This window comes from Somniosus microcephalus, unplaced genomic scaffold, assembly GCF_052327205.1.
Source record: "Somniosus microcephalus isolate GS21.2 unplaced genomic scaffold, FLI_Smic_1.0 unresolved_chr1, whole genome shotgun sequence".
Classification (NCBI taxonomy): Eukaryota; Metazoa; Chordata; class Chondrichthyes; order Squaliformes; family Somniosidae; genus Somniosus; species Somniosus microcephalus.
In genome coordinates this window covers 172,810,773-172,827,455 of record NW_028225179.1, presented here as the reverse complement: position 1 = coordinate 172,827,455, position 16,683 = coordinate 172,810,773, and the positions used below count along the sequence as shown (strand labels likewise).

Sequence of the window (16,683 nt, the reverse complement as noted above, 5' to 3'; positions counted from 1 at the left end):
GGCTGAGGGGGGACCTGACTGAGGTGTACAAAATGATGAGGGGCATAGATAGGGTAGATAAAGAGGAACTTTTCCCCTTAGTGGGGGGGTCAATAACAAGGGGGCATAGATTCAGGGTAAGGGGCAGGAGATTTAGAGGGGATTTGAGGAGGAACTTTTTCACCCAGAGGGTGGTTGGAATGTGGAACTCAATGCCTGAAAGGGTGGTAGAGGCAGGAACCCTCACAACATTCAAGAAGCATTTGGATGAGCACTTGAAATGCCATTGCATACAAGGCTATGGACCAAATGGTGGAAAATGGGATTAGACTGGACAGGGATGGATGGGCGGCACAGACACGATGGGCCGAAGGGCCTCTTTCTGTGCTGTAAAACTCTATGACTCTATGAAAACAAGGGCATATAAAGTAGCCAAATCTAGCGGGAGGATAGAAGATTGGGAAGCATTTAAAAGCCAGCAAAGAATAACTAAAAGATTAATTAAGAAAGGGAAGATAGATTATGAAAGTAAACTAGCAGAAAATATAAAAACAAATAGCAAGAGTTTCTACAGTTATATAAAAAGAAAAAGGGTGGCTAAAGTGAATGTTGGTCCCTTAGAGGACGAGACTGGGAAATTAGTAGTGGGGAACATGGAGATGGCAAAAACGCTGAACAAATATTTTGTATCAGTCTTTACATTAGAGGACACTAAAAATATCCCAACACTGGACAAACAGGGGGCTATGGGGGGGGGGGAGGAGCTAAACACGATTAAAATGACTAAGGAGATGGTACTCGGTAAGATAATGGGACTTAAGGTGGATAAATCCCCCGGACCTGATGGGTTACATCCTAGGGTCTTGAGAGAGGTAGCGGTGGGGATTGCGGATGCATTGGTGGTAATTTTCCAAAACTCCCTGGATTCAGGCAAGGTCCTAGCAGATTGGAAAACTGCTAATGTAACGCCCTTATTTAAAAAGGGAGGTAGACAAAAGGCTGGAAACTATAGGACAGTTAGCCTAACATCTGTGGTTGGTAAAATGTTGGAGTCCATTATTAAGGAAACAGTAACAGGACATTTAGATAAACATAATTTAATTGGACAGAGTCAGCGTGGTTTTATAAAGGGGAAGTCATGTTTGACAAATTTGCTCGAATTCTTTGAGGATGTAACAAACAGGGTGGATAAAGGGGAACCAGTGGATGTAGTGTATTTGGACATCCAAAAGGCATTTGACAAGGTGCCACACAAAAGATTACTGCACAAGATAAAAAATCACAGGATTGGGGGTAATATACTGGCATGGGTGGAAGATTGGCTATCTAACAGAAAACAGAGAGTTGGGATAAATGGTTCATTCTCGGGTTGGCAATCAGTAACTAGTGGTGTTCCGCAGGGGTCAGTGCTGGGACCCCAACTCTTTACAATCTATATTAACGATTTGGAGGAGGGGACCGAGTGCAACATATCCAAGTTTGCCGATGATACAAAGATGGGAGGGAAAGCAGTGAGTGAGGAGGACATAAAAAACCTGCAAAAGGACATAGACAGGCTAAGTGAGTGGGCAGAAATTTGGCAGATGGAATATAATGTTGGAAAGTGTGAGGTTATGCACTTTGGCAGAAAAAAATCAAAGAGCAAGTTATTATCTAAATGGAAACGACCTGCAAAGTGCTACAGTACAAAGGGATCTAGGGGTCCTGGTACATGAAACACAGAAGGTTAGTATGCAGGTACAGCAGGTGATCAGGAAGGCCAATGGAATCTTGGCTTTTATTGCAAGGGGGATGGAGTATAAAAACAGGGAAGTCTTGCTTCAGTTATACAGGGTACTGGTGAGGCCACACCTGGAATACTGCGTACAGTCTTGGTTTCCATATTTAAGAAAAGATATACTTGCTCTCGAGGCAGTTCAGAGAAGGTTCACTCGGTTGATTCCGGAGATGAGGGGGTTGACTTATGAGGAAAGGTTGAGTAGGTTGGGCCTCTACTCATTGGAGTTCAGAAGAATGAGAGGCGACCTTATTGAAACCTATAAGATTGTGAGGGGGCTTGATCAGGTGGATGCGGGGAGGATGTTTTCACTGATGGGTGAGACTAGAACTAGGGGGCATAATCTCAGAATAAGGGACTGCCCTTTCAAAACTGAGATGATGAGAAACTTCTTCACTCAGAGGGTGGTAAATCTATGGAATTTGCTACCTCAGATAGCTGTGGAAGCTGCGACATTAAATAAATTTAAAACGGAGATAGACAGTTTCCTAACTGATAAGGGAATTGGGGTTATGGGGAGCGGGCAGGGAAGTGGATATGAGACTAGGTTCGGATCAGCCATGATCCTATTGAATGGCGGAGCAGGCCCGAGGGGCCGTATGGTCTACTTCTGCTCCTACTTCTTATGTTCTTTTTCTCTTCACATATCTATAAAAGCTTTTACAGTGAGTTTTTATGTTCCCTGCAAGCTTACTCTCATATTCTATTTTCCCCTTCATAATTAATCCCTTTGTCCTCCTTTGTTGAATCCTAAACTGCTCCCAATCCTCAGGTTTACTGCTTTTTCTGGCCAATTTATATGTCCTCTCCTTGGATCTTATGCTATCCCTAATTTCCCTTGTTAGCCATGGTTGAGTCACCTTTTTTGTTCAATTTTTGTGCCAAACTGGGATGAACAACTTCTGTAGTTCATCCATGCGGTCTTTGAATGTTTGCCATTGCCTATCCACCGTCAACCCTTTGAGTGACATTCCCCAATCAATCCTAGCCAACTCGCTCCTCAGACCATCGTAGTTTCCTTTATTTAAATTTAGGACCCTAGTCTCTGAGTCAACTACTTCATTCTCCATCTTAATGAAGAATTCGATCATATTATGATCACTCCGACCCAAGGGGCCTTGTACAACAAGATTGCAAATTAATCATTTCTCGTTACATAATACCCAGTCTAAGATGGCCTGATCTCTGGTTGGTTCCTCGACATATTGGTCCAGGAAACCATCCCGTAAACACTCCAGGAATTCCTCCTCCACAGTACAGGACATGAGTGGGGGGGGGAGGGAGTCCCTTTAAATGTGGAGGGGGTGGATGTTCCTTTAAATGTGGAGGGGGTGGGTGTCCCTTTAACTGTGGGGGGGGGGTGGGCGTCCCTTTAAATGTGGAGGGTGGTGGGTGTCCCTTTAAATGTGGAGGGGGTGGGAGTCCCTTTAAATGTGGAGGGGATGGGTGTCCCTTTAAATGTGGAGGGGTGGGTGTCCCTTTAAATGTGGGTGGGTGGGTGTCCCTTTAAATGTGGAGGGCGTGGGAGTCCCTTTGAATGTGAAGGGGATGGGTGTCCCTTTAAAATTGGAGGGGGTGGGTGTCCCTATTAAATGTGGAGGGGTGGGAGTCCGTTTAAATGTGAAGGGGTGGGTGTCCCTTTAAATGTGGAGGGGTGGGTGTCCCTTTAAATGTGGAGGGGTGGGTGTCCCTTTAAATGTGGAGGGAGTGGATGTCCCTTTAAATGTGGGGGGGCGGGTGTCCCTCTAAATGTGGAGGGGGTGGGTGTCCCTTTAAATGTGGAGGGGGTGGGTGTCCCTTTAAATGTGGAGGGGGAGGGTGTCCCTTTAAATGTAGAGGGGGTGGGTGTCCCTTTAAATGTGGAGGGGGTGGGAGTCCCTTTAAATGTGGAGCGGGTGGGTGTCCCTTTAAATGTGGAGAGGCGGGACCACGCATGCTCATTCGGCCTCTCACGACAACACGAGGCTGCCAGTGCGCCTGTGCGGGGCCTTCGGGGAGCAGCAGGAAGGCCGGGCCCGGGGAAGAGGCGAAATCAGCGGCCGGGGTAAAGTGTTGGGGAATCGATTTAAATCGAGGTGAGTGGGGAGCGGAGAGCGAGATTATAAAGTAAAATACGAGAAAAACCAAACCTGAGAGTCGAGCGATCGGGACCTCGGCGGACTCCGAATGGAGCGGATTGAGCTGCGCGGGTGGGCGGAGTGAGCCGGAGCAATGTGATTCTGAATGACGGGCGTGCTGACCAATAGGAAGAGGGCTCACCTGGGAGGACTGAACTGGGCGGCCTGGTCCTCCAACCAATGGTGGCGCGGCTAGGGGGCGGGACCTTCCCTCCCGGCGCTGAGGCTGGGGCCGGGTTCTGACGTCATCACAGGAAGAGGTCTAATCAGGTGGATGGAGGCCCGGCCTGTGACTGACGGGAGCTCTGACCAATAGGACGAGGGCTGAGCTGGGAGGACTGAACTGGGCGGCCTGGTCCTCCAAGCAATGGCGGCGCGGCAAGGAGGCGGGGCCTCCTCTCCGGCTCAGGTGCGCTGGGGCCGATTGTGACGCGCTGTCCCCAGGTGAGAGCAGCTCAGGCAGCACAGAGCTGGGGCTGGAATCTGGGAGAGGGGCCGCAGGCAGCACAGAGCTGGGGCTGGAATCTGGGAGAGGGGCCGCAGGCAGCACAGAGCTGGGGCTGGAATCTGGGAGAGGGGCCGCAGGCAGCACAGAGCTGGGGCTGGAATCTGGGAGAGGGGCCGCAGGCAGCACAGGGCTGGGGCTGGAATCTGGGAGAAGGGCCGCAGTCAGCACAGGGCTGGGGCTGGAATCTGGGAGAGGGGCCGCAGTCAGCACAGGGCTGGGGCTGGAATCTGGGAGAGGGGCCGCAGGCAGCACAGAGCTGGGGCTGGAATCTGGGAGAGGGGCCGCAGTCAGCACAGGGCTGGGGCTGGAATCTGGGAGAGGGGCCGCAGGCAGCACAGGGCTGGGGCTGGAATCTGGGAGAAGGGCCGCAGTCAGCACAGGGCTGGGGCTGGAATCTGGGAGAGAGGCTGCAGGCAGCACAGAGCTGGGGCTGGAATCTGGGAGAAGGGCCGCAGTCAGCACAGGGCTGGGGCTGGAATCTGGGAGAAGGGCCGCAGTCAGCACAGGGCTGGGGCTGGAATCTGGGAGAGGGGCCGCAGTCAGCACAGGGCTGGGGCTGGAATCTGGGAGAGGGGCCGCAGGCAGCACAGGGCTGGGGCTGGAATCTGGGAGAGGGGCCGCAGGCAGCACAGGGCTGGGGCTGGAATCTGGGAGAGGGGCCGCAGTCAGCACAGGGCTGGGGCTGGAATCTGGGAGAGCGGCCGCAGGCAGCACAGAGCTGGGGCTGGAATCTGGGAGAGCGGCCGCAGGCAGCACAGAGCTGGGGCTGGAATCTGGGAGAGGGGCCGCAGGCAGCACAGAGCTGGGGCTGGAATCTGGGAGAAGGGCCGCAGTCAGCACAGAGCTGGGGCTGGAATCTGGGAGAGGGGCCGCAGTCAGCACAGAGCTGGGGCTGGAATCTGGGAGAGGAGCCGCAGTCAGCACAGAGCTGGGGCTGGAATCTGGGAGAGGGGCCGCAGTCAGCACAGAGCTGGGGCTGGAATCTGAGAGAGGGGCCGCAGTCAGCACAGGGCTGGGGCTGGAATCTGGGAGAGGGGCTGCAGGCAGCGGGCCTGGCAAAGGGGCACAAGCTTCACAATACAAGCTTCTTTGAAATGCACAATTGTTTCCTACAGACAGCCTGGGTCACTCTGCAAAAAAAACTGTAACAGTTCATCATAACTCCCCTGCGTTAGGAGAGGCGTAGAGTGCAAAAGCAAGGAAGTTATGATGAAACTGTGTAAAAGACTGGAGTCGGCTGTGGCTCAGTGGATAGCAGAGTCAGAAGGTTGTGGGTTCAAATCCCGCTCCAGGGACTTGAGCATATAAAGCGAGGCTGACACTCCAGTGCGGTGCTGAGGGAGCGCTGCACTGTCAGAGGGACAGTGCTGAGGGAGCGCCGCACTGTCGGAGGGGCAGTACTGAGGGAGCGCCGCGCTGTCGGAGGGGCAGTACTGAGGGAGTGCCGCACTGTCGGAGGGGCAGTAATGAAGGAGCGCTGCAGTTTCGGATAAGCGGTCTTACGGATGAGACGTTAAACCGAGGCCCCCGTCTGCTCCCTCAGGTGGACGTAAAAGATCCTGTGGTGCTATTTCGAAGAGGTTATCCCCAGTGTTTAGAGCCCACTATTTATCCCTCAATCAAAATGACGAAAAAGCAGATTATCTGGTCATTATCACATTGCTGTTTGTGGGAGCTTGCTGTGCGCAAATTGGCTGCCGCGTTTCCCACATTACAACAGTGACTACACTTCAAAAGTACTTCATTGGCTGTAAAGCACTTTGAGACGTCCGGTGGTCATGAAAGGCGGTTAAGAAGGCAAATGGTATGCTGGCCTTCATTACAAGAGGATTTGAGTACAGGAGTAAAGAAGTCTTACTCCAATTATATCTTGTACGATAGCAAAATACTGCGGATGTTGGAAATCCGAAATAACAACAGAAAATGCTGGAAAAACTCAGCAGGTCAGGCAACATCTGTGGACAGAAATTTGAGTTGACGTTTCGGGTCGAATCCTTTGAAGAGTTTTGAAGAAGGGTTCGACCCGAAACGTCAACTCAAATTTCTGTCCACGGATGTTGCCTGACCTGCTGAGTTTTTCCAGCATTTTCTATTGTTATTTCCAATTATATCTTCTTCTTAGGCAGTCCCTCGGAACTGAGGATAACTTGCTTACACATTAAAAATGAGTTCTCAGGTGACTGATGAGTTCACGCAGGTGGGGCAGACGGCAGTTGAAGGGGCGGGTGGGTGGGGTGCTTGGGTTGACGTGCGCTCCTTGCGCTTGGCTTCCGCTTGCTCCCGGCAAAGAGACTCGAGGTGTTCGGCGCCTTCTCGGATGCTTCTTCTCCACTTTGTGCGGTCTTGGGCCAGGGATTCCCAGGTGTCGGTGGGGATATTGCACCTTTTCAAGGAGGCTTTGAGGGTGTCCTTGAAGCGTTTCCTCTGCCCACCTGGGGCTCTCTTGCCTTGCCGGAGCTCCGAGTAGAGCACTTGTTTTGGGAGTGCTCTATCGGGCATGAGGACAATGTGACCCGTCCTTCGGAGCTGATCGAGCGTGGTCAAAGCTTCGATGCTGGGGATGTTGGCCTGAGTCCGAACACTGACGTTGGTGCGTCTATCCTGCTGTTAGAACCGGGTTTTCCTGGTCCTCGTCTTGAGTTCCGTAGTACGAAGAATGATTTCAGGCTCGAGGGTTCGGAGAGTTAAAACAACATTTTATTACTTCCAACTGTTCGCAGTGGTCACACAGTATATTGAGGTCTTTTACAGTACATTCGTGTCCCGAGAGTCACACCGGGTTAGGCACGTGTTGCCAGCATTTACGTCCCCGGGAGGTGTCTGACTCTCTTGATGATCCACATGTCTTCTGGCTAAGAGCGAATACCGGTAGGGAAGCCCCTTTTATACAGTGGGACAAGGGTCATTACATCACTTCCCTGGCAACAAGCGTTCTCCAATGGGGATCACTTAAGCCCTTTCAGTTTGGCCATGATCTGGTCTTCAGTCTGGCGGGCAAGTCCTGACTTGTCTCACTGCTGCATATGCCTTCCTGAAGTACCGGATCGTGATTGGGCACCGCACAATAGCTAGTCAATCATCTTCTAGCTAGCAGTTAAGCCCTTTCAGTGACCTTTATTGCTCGTTAACACTTGGCCGCAGGCTGGGGCAGGTGTCTCTCTTTTCTGCTAGCTTTGCACTTTGCAAAGCTGGGGCTGTTCTTTAATCTAATCTAGACTTTCCTTGTGCGAAGCCATTTTTGTAAGCCAATTCATCGTCCATTTTATTCACATTTCCACGCTGCCAATGAATTTGCAGGATCTTGCGGAGGCAGCGTTGGTGGTACCTCTCCAGTGCACCTCAAAGCACTGGAGGGGTACCACCAACGCTGCCTCCAATTATATAGGGCCTTGGTGAGACCACACCTGGAGTACAGTGTACAATTTTGGTCGTCTTACCTAAGGAAGGATATACCTGCCATTGAGGGAGTGCAACAAAGGTTCACGAGATCCTGGGATGGCGGGACTGTTGTATTAGAAGAGATTGAGTAAACTAGACCTGTATTCTCTTAAATTCAGAAGAATGAGAGGGGATCTCATTGAAGCATACAAAATTATACATTAATTTGGGCTAACCAAATTAGTAACAATATTGTGGAGGAGGAATTCCTGGAGTGTTTACGGGATGGTTTCCTGGACCAATATGTCGAGGAACCAACCAGAGATCAGGCCGTCTTAGACTAGGTATTATGTAACGAGAAAGGATTAATTAACAGTCTTGTTGTACGAGGCCCCTTGGGTCAGATCGACCATAATATGATAGAATTCTTCATTAAGATGGAGAATGAAGTTGTTGACTCAGAGACTAGGGTCCTGAATTTAAATAAAGGAAACTACGATGGTCTGACGCGCGAGCTGGGTAGGATAGGGAGGTATTGCTTCAGTTGTACAAGGTATTGGTGAGACCGCACCTGGAATACTGCGTACAGTTTTGGTGTCCATACTTAAGAAAAGACATACTTGCTCTCGAGTCAGTACAAAGAAGGTTCACTCGGTTAATCCCGGGGATGGACATATGAGGAGAGGTTGAGTAGATTGGGACTCTACTCATTGGAGTTCAGAAGAATGAGAGGCGATCTTATTGAAACATATAAGATTGTGAAGGGGTTGGATCGGGTGGATGCGAGGAGGATGTTCCCGATGATGGGTGAAACTAGAACTAGGGGGCATAGTCTTAGTTTTGAAAGAGCAGCCCCTTATTCTGAGATGAGGAGGAACTACTTCACTCAGAGGGTGGTAGGTCCATGGAATATGCTGCCCCAAAAAGCTGTAGAAGCTACATCATTACATAAATTTAAAACAGAAATAGACAGTTTCCTAGAATTAAAGGGAATTAAGGGTTACGGGGAGCGGGCAGGAATTTGGACATGAGTCTAGGTTCGGATCGGTCATGGCCCTGTGGGTAGCGGAGTGGGCCCAGGGGCCGTGTAGCCTGCTCCTGCTCCTATTTCATGTGTCTAATTCTGTTAGATTCAGTAGATGGTTCTGTGATAGTAGATTGGCGGTTAGGATCAGATCAGCCATGATCTTATTAAATGGCGGAGCAGGCTCGAGGGGCCGATTGGCCTACTCCTGCTCCTATTTCTTATGTTCTTATGTTCCCTGTCTGCCCATTCGAAAGGCTCCTTTCTCTCTCTCTCTGCCCATCCGACATTCTCTTTTCCCTCTCTGTCTGCCAATCCGACAACTCATTTCACTCTCTGTCTGACCATCCAACAGTGTATTTTCCCTATCTCTCTGCCAATCCATCAGCCACTTTTCTCTCTCTGTGCCAATCCGACAGCATCTTTTCCTTTCTTCCTGCCAATCTAACAGCCTCGTTTCCCTCTCTGTCTACCCATCCAACAGTCTATTTTCCCTCTCTGTCTGCCAAACCGACAGTCTAATTTTCCTCTCTGTCTGGCCAGCCTTCAGCCTATTTTACACTGCTGTCTGCTCTTCTGACACTCTCTTTTCCCTCTCTGTCTGCCTGTACGACAGTGCCGTTTCCCTCTCTCTGCCCGTCAGACAGCCTCTTTTCCCTCTGTCTGCCCATCCAACATTCTCTTGTTGCTCTGTCTTTGCCTGTACGACAGTGGCGGTTCCCTCTCTGTCTGCCCATCTGACAGCCCATTTTCCCTCTCCGTCTGCCCGCCTGACACTAAATTTTCCCACTCTGTCTGCCCACCCGAAAGGCTCTTTTCACTGTCTGTCTGCCCATCCAACATTGTCTTTCCCCTCTCTGCCTGCGAATCCGACAGCCTCATTTCATGCTCTGCCTGCCCATCCAACAGTCTATTTTCCCTGTTCCTGTCAATCCAACAGTCTCATTACCCTCTCTGTCTGCTCGGCTGACAATCATAAGAACATAAGAAATAGGAGCAGGAGTAGGCCAATCGGCCCCTCAAGCCTGCTCCACCATTCAATAAGATCATGGCTGATCTGATCCTAACCTCAAATCCACTATCACAGAACCATCTCCTGAATCTAACAGAATTAGACACACGAAATAGGAGCAGGAGCAGGCTACACGGCCCCTGGGCCCGCTCCGCTACCCACAGGGCCATGACCGATCCGAACCTAGACTCATGTCCAAATTCCTGCCCGCTCCCCGTAACCCTTAATTCCCTTTTAATTCTAGGAAACTGTCTACTTCTGTTTTAAATTTATGTAATGATGTAGCTTCTACAGCTTTTTGGGGCAGCATATTCCATGGACCTACCACCCTCTGAGTGAAGTAGTTCCTCCTCATCTCAGTTTTGAAAGAGCAGCCCCTTATTCTAAGACTATGCCCCCTAGTTCTAGTTTCACCCATCATCGGGAACATCCTCCCCGCATCCACCCGATCCAACCCCTTCACAATCTTATATGTTTCAATAAGATCGCCTCTCATTCTTCTGAACTCCAATGAGTAGAGTCCCAATCTACTCAACCTCTCCTCATATGTCCATCCCCTCATCCCCGGGATTAACCGAGTGAACCTTCTTTGTACTGACTCGAGAGCAAGTATGTCCTTTCTTAAGTATGGACACCAAAACTGTACGCAGTATTCCAGGTGCGGTCTCACCAATACCTTGTACAACTGAAGCAATACCTCCCTATTTTTATATTCTATCCCCCTAGCAATGAAAGCCAACATTCCATTGGCCTTCTTAATCACTTGCTGCACCTGCATACTAACCTTTTGAGTTTCGTGCACCAGGACCCCCAGATCCCTTTGTACTTCAGTACTTTCAAGTTTCTTGCCATTAAGATAATAACTTGCTCTACGATTTTTCCTGCCAAAGTGCATAACCTCACACTTTCCAGTATTGTATTCCATCTGCCAAATCTCTGCCCACTTACTTAGCCTGTCTATGTCCCCTTGCAGGTTTTTTATGTCCTCCTCACTCACTACTTTCCCTCCCATCTTAGTATCATCTGCAAACTTTGATATGTTACACTCGGTCCCCTCCTCCAAATCGTTAATATAGATTGTAAAGCGTTGGGGACCCAGCACTGACCCCTGCGGAACACCACTAGTTACTGATTGCCAGTCTGAGAATGAACCATTTATCCCAACTCTCTGCCTTCTGTTAGATAGCCAATCCTCTATCCATGCCAGAATATTACCCCCAATCCTGTGATTTTTTTTATCTTAAGCAATAATCTTTTGTGTGGCACCTTGTCAAATGCCTTTTGGAAGTCTAAATACACTACGTCCACTGGTTCCCCTTTATCCACCCTATATGTTACTTCCTCAAGGAACTCCAGCAAATTTGTCAAACATGACTTCCCCTTCATAAAACCATGCTGACTTTGTCCTATTAAATTATTATCCAAATGTCCTGTTACTGTCTCCTTAATAATGGACTCCAAAATTTTACCTACCACAGATGTTAGGCTAACCGGTCTATAGTTTCCAGCCTTCTGTCTACTGCCCTTTTTAAATAAAGGTGTTACATTAGCAGTTTTCCAGACTGCCGGGACCTTTGCCAAGTCCAGGGAGTTTTGGAAAATTATTACCAATGCATCCACAATCCCTACCGCCACTTCCCTCAAGACCCTAGGATGTAAGCCATCAGGTCCAGGTGGTTTATCCGCCTTGAGTCCCATTATTTTACCGAGTACCACTTCCTTAGTGATTTTGATCGTGTTTAGCTCCTCCCCCCCCCCCCCCCCCCTTTAGCCCCCTGTTTGTCCAGTGTTGGGATATTCTTAGTGTCTTCTACTGTAAAGACTGATGTAAAATATTCATTCAGTGTTTTTGCACTTTGATAGGGAACAGTTTAAGAATTGAATGGGTTTGAATCACCCCATTACTCAGACAATAGGGCAGTTGTATCCCTTTTTGTTTTAGCCAGAGGGCTCCGGATGTGGGCGGGAACATTTCGGCCCCAGAACGAAGACACATCCAAACCCCTCCAAGCCTGTTTGAGTCAGCCAACCATGGCATTTCTCTTGTGTATTCGAACTTTTTGGCGCGAATTTTGCACACAGACCTTTTCAGTGCCAAACAGCAGGAGTTCGCAGGATATAATGATAGCTCCTGAGAAGCTATCTCTCCCTCCTATTTCCTTGGACTGCAGGTGAGCAGGTTTCTCACTCCTCAGCAAGGCAATCTAGTAAGGAGTTAGAGGGTGGTAATTTAGGGGAAATTGCTAAGATTGTTTAATTAACATTGTAGCCATTCATCCCTCATTTTGCCATCTGCCTTCCCCTATTTAAGCAATTTTTCATTAATTACTGTAATCCTGTGGTGTAGTTTTCTTTAGTTTAATATAAAGTTGGACTTTCTCATATCCAGACCAGTTGTCCATCTTTAATATCATTATTTATAAGTTCCTCCAGTTAGAACTGGAAGGTCAGGTTTAGCGATTCGAATCCGCTGTTTGGGATTGGTTAGAGGTGCAGTGGCAAAAGGCTGCCTGACCAGGAGAATTACCGTAAACCAGGTAAAAGATTGGAATTGGTCACAGTGCAGGCAAAGGCTGCTGACCAGGTAAATTACCGTAAACCGCAGAAAAGAAGCCCCCTACAAATTGGCGACCACGGCAGGACTGGAGGCAGTTTTTGATATGATATATGGTCTGGATCTGGAGAAAGCATCAGCTCTTGCTTTTCTTGCTTTCAGTCTGTGGGTAGCCCTGCAGATGTTAGCAGCAGTGTGTAAGCTGACCTATTATAGTATAGGTGGCTGGGTTAAGAAGGGTGAGATGACGAAGCAGGAGCAGGTGACAGAGACCAAGAATCGGGAGTCAGAGTTGGAAAAATGCCAGGCAGAGATAGAGCGCCTTGTGCAGGAAGCCACTGAGGCCAGAGATAGCGAGATGAGGCTGCGGGAAGAAAATGTCCACCTCATCTCAGAGGTTACAGCAGCTTATATGCTGGCCTGCGACCAAAGGTTTAGTGAAGCAGATCATGGCCCCTGTAGGGCAGAGATAGAAAGCCTTAACATGGCTTTAAAAGGAGCTAGGGGGATGATTTGCCTGATCGGCACAAAGGCAGGTCAGCTGGATTCTACCAGCAGCACAAATCAAACCGCCCCACAGGCAACACCCAGGGAAAGGCTGGCTAGGGAATTAGAGATCCCAGGACAGCAGCCCGCCGCTCCGGGTTTTGAGGAACTCTGGCAGCAAGAAGGGGTGGACAATGGGGTGCTAGGAGAACGCCAGCAGGTCCCGCTAGGCAGGCGGGGACCAGGACCAGTGTACCACCTCCGACAACAGAAGTACAGTCCGCCCATGAGCGATACTAACCCAGGGGATGTTCAGCATACCTATCTGGTACCCTATGATACCCAACAGCTCCGAGGCCTGGAGAAACATATTCCCATGCTCTCTGAAAAGGGAGACCCCTCAATGCACTTCCAACAAGTAGAACTGGCAGCCGGTGCTAACGGCTGTGATGATGAAGAGAAAGCCAAAATGTTGCTTTTCTCTGTGGATAGAAACATAGAAGATAGGAGCAGGAGTAGGCCATTCGTCCCCTCGAGCCTGCTCCGCCATTCAATGAGATCATGGCTGATCATCCAAATTCAGTACCCTGTCCCTGCCTTCTCCCCATATCCCTTGATCCCTTTAGCCTCAAGAAATATATCCAACTCTTTCTTGAATATATTTAATGAACTGGCCTCCACCGCCCTCTGTGGCACAGAATTCCACAGGTTCACCACTCTCTGGGTGAAGAAATTCCTCCTCATTTCAGTCCTAAATGGCTTACCCCTTATCCTTAGACTATGACCCCTGGTTCTGGACTCCCCGGCCATCAGAAACATCCTTTCTACATCTAGTCTGTCCAGACCTGACAGGATTTTATAGGTTTCGATGAGATCCCCTCTCAATCTTCTAAACTCCAGTGAGTATAATCCCAATCGACGCAATCTCTCCTCGTACGTCATTCCTGCCATCCCAGGTATCAGCCTGGTGAATCTTCGCTGCACTCCCTCCATGGCAAGAACGTCCTTCCTCAGGTAAGGCGACCAAAACTGCACACAATACTCAAGGTGCGGTCTCACCAAGGCCCTGTACAGCTGCAGCAAGACATCCTTGTTCTTGTACTCGAACCCACTTGCTACGAAGGCCAACATACCATTTGCCTTCTTAACTGCCTGCTGCACCTGCATGCTTACCTTCAGCGACTGGTGCACAATAACACCCAGGTCTCTTTGCACTTCCCCTTCTCCCAATCTATTGACATTCAAATAATAATCTGCCTTCCTGTTTTTGCCACCAAAGTGGATAACCTCACATTTATTCACGCTATAGTGCATCTGCCATGTTTCTGCCCAATCACCCAACCTGTCCAAATCGTACTGGAGTTTCACGACATCCTCCTCACAGCATACCCTCCCACCCAGCTTTGTGTCGTCTGCAAATTTGGAGATATTACATCCAATTCCCTCGTCCAGATCATTAATAGATATTGTGAACAGCTGGGGTCCTAGGACCGATCCTTGCGGTACCCCACTAGTCACTGCCTGCCACTCGGAAAATGACCCGTTTATTCCAACTCTTTGCTTTCTGTCCGCCAACCAGTTCTCTATCCAAGTCAATACCTTGCCCCCAATCCCATGTGCCTTAATTTTGCACGCTAATCTCTTATGTGGAACCTTATCGAAAGCCTTCTGAAAGCCCAAATACACCACATCCACTAGTTCTCCCTTATCTATTTTAGCAAGCTCTATCAGACCCTTTCAGATGAGGCTAAGACAGGGCAGAAGGGTTTTGAGGACCTGAAGGAGGAAATACTGGAAGCCATGGGTGCGAACGACGGCAATCCATTTGATCGCGTAGGGAAAAACCTGCAGAAGGAAGGGGAGACCCACAAGCATTTGCAGACAAGCTGTGGCCCGTCTACAACAGCGCCTGTACAGTGGGACAAAGTAGTGCACAACTGAACGAGCGGCAGCGGACCCAATGGCTTCATTGCCTGGTGTCCAATTGCCTACCCCAGATAAAAGTAAAGGCTGATACTTGGTTTGACCACCGAGACCCCCAAGTAACCAAAGAGACTGTAATCCGGCAGCTCACGGTAGCATATAGGAACGGGAGGAATAGTGGGACCCCCGAGCAACAGGGTAAGGTCCACGAGGTTATACCTGGGGCACTTTACAAGAAAGAGTGGCGCCAGGAGGGGAGCTGTCCCTCCCAGAACAAGGTCACTTGTTACAGGTGCGGGGAGGATGGCCATTGGCGCAGGTATTGTAAAAAGCCTGGGAGAGACAATAAAGCCAGGACCCCCGCAGCCCCAACTCAGAAGGCAGAGACAGAAACTCCTCCCGATACAGTCAAGTCCGTCCTGGAATCGTTAAATTCTCTCCTCAGGGCCAATCAGGGAAAGGTAGCAGCTATCAGTGGTGCTGCAGCCCCCTCGCCCACCTCTGTCTCCCCACAATGACTGGCCGATTTGCTGGTCAAGGAGCATGCACGTGGAGGCACTTTCTGGGACCCATATGAGTCCGGGCCAGTGGCAGCGATTACAGGCAGGGATGGGACACAGGGAAAATCAGGTAAATTGTATAAATCTGACAAGGCAAGTTCAAGTTCACAGCCTGTAAAGATAGGTGCTGTGGCTTGTTTCCAGGGAAAAGTTGTCCAGCCCACAAATTGGGACACTTCCCTGCCCCAGTGGGATCTAAGTTTTGGCTAAAGCTTAAATTTGAACAAGTTATGTGGCTCAGAAACAGAGAAACAGCAACCTGAGATTAGAAATCTGCAGACTGCTGCAAGTCCATTCATGGAAAGACTGCCCACGCATGCTCAGTCGCTGGTCTGGAGACAGGAATTCCCTAGACTTTTGAACGAGATGTTCGCGCAGGGGCAGTCGCGTGCCTGAGGGGAGAGGTTTCCTAAGACCAGGTTCACAGAGGTGTGGTTCCCCAGCCCGTGGCCCAAGCAGCTCTTACTCAGTTTTCCCACGCAGGCACAGTCGCGCGCCTGAGAGGAGAGATTTGCCAACACTGGGTTTGCGCAGGTGTGGTTGCGCGCTTGAGGGGAGAGGTTTCTCAATACCAGGTTTGCGCGGGCGCAGTTCCCCAGCCCGTGACCCAAGCAGCTCTTCCTCAGTTTTCCCATGCAGGAGCAGTCACGCGCCTGGGAGGAGAGGTTTCCCAAGACCAGGTTCGCACAGGCGCAGTCGCGGACACGGAACCCAAAGCGAGTCTTTTTCTCTGTGAGGCCGAGCGCGCAGGCACAGTCGGCCGTTTAAAGGTCCCTGTTTCCCAATCTATACACGCAGGGGCAGTAGCCTGCTTGGAAGACCCAACGGTTCTTCCTACCCTTTTTAGAGAGATTGTATGCGCCGGCGCAGTTGCCTGCGGGACCCCAGCAGCAGCTCCTCGGTTTTCCCACGCAGGAGCAGACATCTGTTTAAAGACAGAGGTTTCACAGCCTCTGCAGCGAGACTGCGGGGAAAAGATTCGCGCAGGCGCAGTTCCCGAGCCTATAAACCCAGTGGCTCCTCTTCGGTTTTCCCGCGCAGGCACAGTCGCCTGTTTGAAGACAGAGGCTTCACAGCCTCTGCCGTGGGACGCCGGGGAGGAGGTTTGCGCAGGCGCAGACGCTTGTTTGAGTACAGAGCTTTCACAGCCTCTGCAGGGGGACTGCGGGGAAAAGATTCGCGCAGGCGCAGTCGCCTGTTTAAAGGAACAAGCTTCCCAGCCCACTTCTAGAGTGGTCCCCCACATGATTTGGGACCCTGGGGAGGCAGGGATAGCAATCCCTCTTGCAGGGGACATAGGGAAGGAGCGGGCACCAGGTTTTGGACCTGGGGAAGAAGATTTTCAGCCACCAGCAGCAGGTGGTG

At 50.1% G+C, this 16,683-nt stretch overlaps 1 protein-coding gene across 1 annotated transcript in view; it reads right to left on the bottom strand.

The window, feature by feature from the left end:
* The window catches only part of LOC147096575 (uncharacterized), a 31,425-nt gene extending 27,430 nt beyond the window's left edge, over positions 1-3,995 (bottom strand). Inside the window, exon 1 of the mRNA XM_085975379.1 lies at positions 3,886-3,995. The gene's annotated coding sequence lies outside the window, so the exon portion shown is untranslated. The remainder of the gene's footprint in view (positions 1-3,885) is intronic.
* Between the last annotated feature and the right edge of the window lie 12,688 nt (positions 3,996-16,683).